At 29.0% G+C, this 6,422-nt stretch overlaps 1 pseudogene; it reads right to left on the bottom strand.

The window, feature by feature from the left end:
* Nucleotides 1–1,102: 1,102 nt before the first annotated feature.
* LOC132948821 (uncharacterized) lies at nt 1,103–2,557 on the bottom strand (annotated as a pseudogene).
* Between the last annotated feature and the right edge of the window lie 3,865 nt (nt 2,558–6,422).

The raw sequence follows: 6,422 nt of genomic DNA on the forward strand, positions 1-6,422 counted from the left end.
AAATTATAATATAGCCAGTATAGTTACGTGCATGTAATTCAGAACTCAAATTTAAAAGTTATTTACAGTTATTATCACGGCTTTAGTTAAATTTCGATTTTAACCGTGCATTTTTATTTAATCAACATTTTAATTTGAAACAATCTTGTTTTGAATAATATTAGGTGGAATACCCAATATTGTTAATTTATAATTTAATTAAACATTTAAAAAAGCTTAACGCCTTGGCCTTATCTGTTAAAAATAAATGTAGCACAAGTACTTCAAACCTAAAACGCAATACAACTTCGGTAAACTGCTTTTGAGATTGTTGCGATCTATTGTGAACTATTGAGTAACGTAACGTAATGCGGTTTACCTTTTATTATAATTTGAAGGTATACCTATATTTTTCAGATTTTTTTGGAAAAACCTGTTGAATTTTAAATGTATCTACGGAAGATGGTATTTTGCGCCAATATTATTACTTCTAATTATTTGCGTCACCAATATTTAAGTGCGTATATAATCTGCTATGAAATATAAAAAAAATCAATATAAAATTTGTGTCATATTATTGTCCGATTCGAAGGTTTTTCGGGACAAGAGCAGATAATATTATATTGTGTGCGTAAATAATGTAATTATTATCGGTTTCAAAATGATGAACACACCTTTTTATTCTTGTAAATTGAATAACAAAGTCGAAATTATATTTAGAAAGTATATTTAGTCGGCTTTTTGTCAAATGATTTTGTAATAAGCAAAAATCCTACCTGTTGGTATCGCTATTAGTTCTATTGTACATAGGTTAAAGGGTTATACACTTAAACTACAACCTATTAAATCATATGTTAAATGTTCATAAAAAAAATACTAAAATAGGTTCGCGTTCTACTTAAATTGCTGCCAAAATATTATACCAACCATTTTCTTAACCACGTGGTATTGATACATTGATTTAGACTGCAGGAAGTCCTCCGTATTAAAATGTTATATGTTATAAGGATATTAATAATTAAAACTATTATAAAAGGTAAACAAAAATGATGAAACATAAAACTATTAGTAGGTTTTAATTTAAAAACATTTATTTATCAAAATTCACTGTTTATATTATTGGTTAGACGGTATTAAAAGGCATTTTCTTTTTGAATATAATACCTACTAATTAATTCTCGTAATTCGTTGTTTTTCTGTCGCTCAGCTTCGAACCGTTTTTCCAACGATACTTTGTTAATGTTCTCAGAGTCGTAGCTGGTTAATATGTTTAACAAGTCTTTCTTCTCCTTCTGAAGCTGTGCGATGCTGTTTTCAGCGATCTTTGTGCGCCTCTTATTCTCGGCCAACTCCAGTCTGAGAGCACTCATTGTGATATCGTTGTCTGATGACGAACGAGCTCTCCTTAATTCCTCATTTAGTTTACTGTCCAACACGATTCCGAACTTTTCCAAATACTTTTTGGACGAGGCGATAAGTTCCGATCCGATTAGTCCAGATTCATCGCCGGCCATTTGTAACGCCAATTTGGCGTGAACCACTACGTCCTCGAGGTTTTTAAATTTCCGCTTTTCTTTTATCTGTTTCAAACATTGGTAGTAAGTATTGTTAATACTGACCGTGGAAACAATATTTTGCCAAAAACGTCTGTTAAACACAAAAAATAAAATCAAATAATTGTAGTGTTTTATTTGTTTTAATATCATCTTCTAACTCGGGCATTCCAGCTTTCAAATCAATATTTTCAGAGTTCGATACAATATGGTTTTCTACATCCAGTGGTTTTGGATTATTCGTCATTTGATGGGCAGAACAAATATCAAACAGATGATTATTCACCTGAAAAATCGTGATTTGAGAAAATAGTTTTAAAAATAATACTTAGGTACATTAATAATAATTATCTATACATATTTAAAAAATAGATATATTTATTGTAAGCATACATAATATAATATAATAGGTACCCATTTTACTTTGAAATTAATTAATTATGATAAATTAAGTAACGTTAATTTAAATATAATATAATAAGAATAAAGTTTACACCGCAGCTAGTTATAAAAGTTAATCACTATTCAATATAATAATTTGAATATTTGATATTATATATCATAATTATTATATAATATAATTATTAAACATTATTCTTTCGCTATATTACTGTATCCGTATCATTAAATATAAATAACATATTATATTATCATCTCACAACATCTTCGACGTTGTCCACCTGTTTCGTGTCACCTTTCATTTGTATACAATCGTTGTCCGGTACACTTAAACTTTGACAATCATTGGCAAACGATTTCTGGTCACTCACTTTCTGGTCACTTAAGTCGTTTACTTTAACATTAATTAGTAAGTTTTCTTGAAACGACCTATGCTTGTCGATCAAAGCTTTTACGTTTGGACGTATTACAGTATGATCCTGGACTTCCCACTCGTGTAGCGTGTTGAAACTTTTGTAAGACGCAAACGAATGGTTGGACGTCTTATCTAATATGGGAGGTGGCAGTTCAATGCAAGGCATAGATTTTGTACCATCAACTGTAGAGTTAGGTCCTGGTTCTGACATGGTTCCGATAATACGCGTCGACAGTGTATTAAACGTGGTTGAAAAACGATAAACCTCGCCGGACCTACCTATATCGCGTAAATTGTTTAAAATAGCAATACAAAAAATTCGAGTGAAATAAAATGTCCAAAGTTCAATTTACCGTGCAGTATAACGCATAGGTACAGTAATATAATTTTTTAGCTAGGTACATTATGTTTATTTTATCAACAAACACGCGATAATCAGTCGAAGCATAACGACGAATTACTAACAACCTGTAGTCAGCCGTTACTTCTAAATACTATTCAACTTTGAAATTAAATTTATTTTTGACATTTGAAACTATGTAATGTAGTATACGTAGTAAGTTTATAAAGTTTAGAATAGTAACTATGTTATAAACTAATACAATAACGCAGTTATGTAACTCCAATGTTCAAACTCAATATTATAATATTCTACCTATGAAGAAATACTTTGTTATCTCATATAAATAACCACCTAGCCGATAGTTAGTTCAACTGTTCGGTGTAAGTGATTTTCAATTTGTCTACGATTACCCTTGGAACACACTTAACATTTATATACCTATATGTAATGTTTGAAGTATGAAATATTTGATTTTGAAATTTTTCACTATAATATGGTGAAACAAAAACGTGAAACATTGAAATTTTTTTAACATAAATAAATACACAATTTATTAATTTTTTTAACACAATGTTCAGTGTTCTTAATTGTTATGTAAGAATTCAGTAGGTATACAATATACATGTATAATATTGTATACCTACTTGTATCATTTTAAATTAAAATATTTAAACATTTTGAATACCATTTAAATGTATAATACCAAAGGTTGGGTATACATTAGGTACCATACAATTATGAAGGTGATTTATGACAATTATATTATGCAAATATAAAACTTATTTAAAAATAAAACAAAATTTATTAAAATACTGAAATATTTCATTTTTTAAATTTCATGAAATTTTCAAACATTACATGATAACTGAGAGAGTCTAGTTAAATGTATTGTACAATGGTACAAGATGCAATCTTAAATCAAGATTTAACCATGTTGGTTTCATTGATTAAACAGTCCAGTGAATGTCTGCAGGTGTTTGTTTGTACGTCAAAAAGTCAAAATTAGGGTTCTATCATCTAGTTATCAATCATATTTTGGATAAAAATACGACCAAGAATAAAGTTAATTTTTTAATTGTATTAGTTTCATTTTGTACTATATATTATGTCGAAATTAAACAGCGTGTACGTTAATTTATTTAGGTTCGTTGAGTTAAAATTGTTAACTGTGGTTGAAATGTTAAACTAATTAGTTTGTATTTATTTTCTTTGATTTAATAAAGCTGTAGAAAATAAATAAAATATATTTATTGGTTTTAATTCAACAGGCACACATTTTTAACTGTCTAAGACAATAAAATATAACTATAATGCAGTGTGAGCAACTAACAGGAATCGATGAAGGTATTTGGAAAAAAATGGTTAGTTATTTAAAAATTGTGAGAGTTGTAAATGTATGACTCTGGTCCGGGTGAGAAGTAAAAAAATGAACTTTTTTAAATCATATTATTTTGAAAATGTTATAGTTAAATTTATTATTATTTTGGGTACCATTATTATATAACGTGATATATATTGTATAATAATATGTTTACTTTATTTAATGATTAAGTATTTTTTTTTTATTTACTTGGCCACCTTTTCCATACCTATACCTATAATGCTATGCAAAAATGTTGCAGCTGGCAACGAAAAAGTTCGTCTTACGAATCAGGTTTTACAGATTGGCATTCTAACGGTGCTCAGTACATTATGATATCTATTATAACGTGTTCCGTGTAAGAAAACGGCGTTGTATGTACCTGGCCTAAAACCTATATAGTAACTCGTGTAAGTGTGAATATACAGGGTGATTCACCAAGCATGTTCATCCCCATTTTTTTCATTTAAAAATAATTAATGTATTCAAACTCTTAAGGTTTTTTGTACAACCTAATGTCTTTTGGACACTAACGATTATTACAGATTATTAATGTTGGTATAGACTACTCTTTGGAATTTTGATTGTGATACGTAATCCTCTATAGTAGTTCGAAAAATCTCAAAAGCAGGAAAATATGGTCCTCAAGTACTATTATATCTATTTGAATAGGTTATTATTTAAAAATTCAAAAATTTCATAGATGGATGGCAGATGTTTCAAATGTTTTGCAGTAACTGCATGCAGTTATCATTATTGAAAGGGGAAAGGGGGTGAGAGCGCTTGCGAGTGAATCACCCTGTGTACACACGACTCGGCGAGAGATATACAGTCAAGGCATTTAAATATTTGTGTACATCAAAATACGTTTACCAATGTACATTACAATGTTATGTAACACGAAACCTCGCGATCACGTGTGCATACGTTGTTTGTTTTTTTTTTCACCTAAACCCATCCTTTTTCCGTTTCAGCGAAGAAATTACTGCAGTTTGACACAGCGCCGCCGTATCGGTATTATTATTATTATTATTTGAATTACTAGTAGCAGTGCAGGTACAGTACATACATGTACAGTTTTAACATCGTTTCCATACACGTGAAATAATAATAATATGGTTTACGTAATGACATCGATGTACCCACCTACGTTATACCGTATTGTTATGCCCGAGAATATGATGTGCACACGACTATAGTTAGGTCGTAGGGACGTAAGATATAAGTGTACACATTGTACATAATAGTATATAATATAAAATACTATACGCAACAAAAAAATGTACGTTTTAAAATAATTTCATCATTTATCACCTAGCAGTTTTTTACTATAATACATGTGTTGGGAACATAAAATTCAATTATTATTATATTCAAAAAAAATCAAATTTTATTAAATGTATGGTATCTGAATACGTCTGGGGTGTTAATACATACTTTTACGCTCGGTAATTAAAAAAGTATAATTATGATGGGTGGGAGGGGCACGGGCCCTCTGTGATCCCCCCCTTAAATACGCCCCTGCATTAAGTGTATATTTAATTAGTGAACGATACCTATGTAAGTGTATGCAACGCTGCTGCTTATCATAAACAAGTTAAAAAGTTGATGTTTAGTCAATTTGTTTTAGCTTTTTTGCGTTTAGTTTTTTTCCTTTGACTTTTTACTCGATTGTGGATTTTTAATAAGAATAAAAATTGTTTTAAATAAAGTAAAACTTATTTAAAAAAAGTAAAAAAAATTAAAGAGAACATATTATTATATATTAAAGACAAAAACCAAATAAAAATTTCAAATCTGAACATTATATGTTATTATCATTGATGTGCAAAATACATATATAAGTTGTTGTGTTCAAACTATATAACATTATGTATATATTATTAAAAAGAAAATTACGTCTGGCAGTAGATAATAGGAAAAAAAAATTCATTCGTTACAAAATGTTACGAATTCATCACACTATAGTTATACTAGATTACTATGTTCGATATAAAATTGTATTAAACAATAAAAATATTATTTCGTTATTTACCAACTCTTGTTTTCGACTATTTATAACTGCGACAACATTATTCGTCGTCAAATATAATATTATACAATATGCAAACACCTAACCGAAAGTGAATAGAAATTACACCATTATCACTGTACTGTATTTAATGTAGCTTTTGTTTTATACTTCGCGGAAACAACATCAAACTTCTTTCATTTGCACTAATCATTTTGACGGGTTGAAAATAATATAGACGATAGAATTTCAGTGTACTGTAATAATATTATGTAAATTAAAAAATGTCATTTTTTTACACTCCCTTGACAGTTGACGCCTAAACGACTAAACTCACGCTTTAAAAAACGCAAAATGTTCAT

Source organism: Metopolophium dirhodum, chromosome 1, assembly GCF_019925205.1.
Source record: "Metopolophium dirhodum isolate CAU chromosome 1, ASM1992520v1, whole genome shotgun sequence".
In the NCBI taxonomy this organism is placed as follows: domain Eukaryota; kingdom Metazoa; phylum Arthropoda; class Insecta; order Hemiptera; family Aphididae; genus Metopolophium; species Metopolophium dirhodum.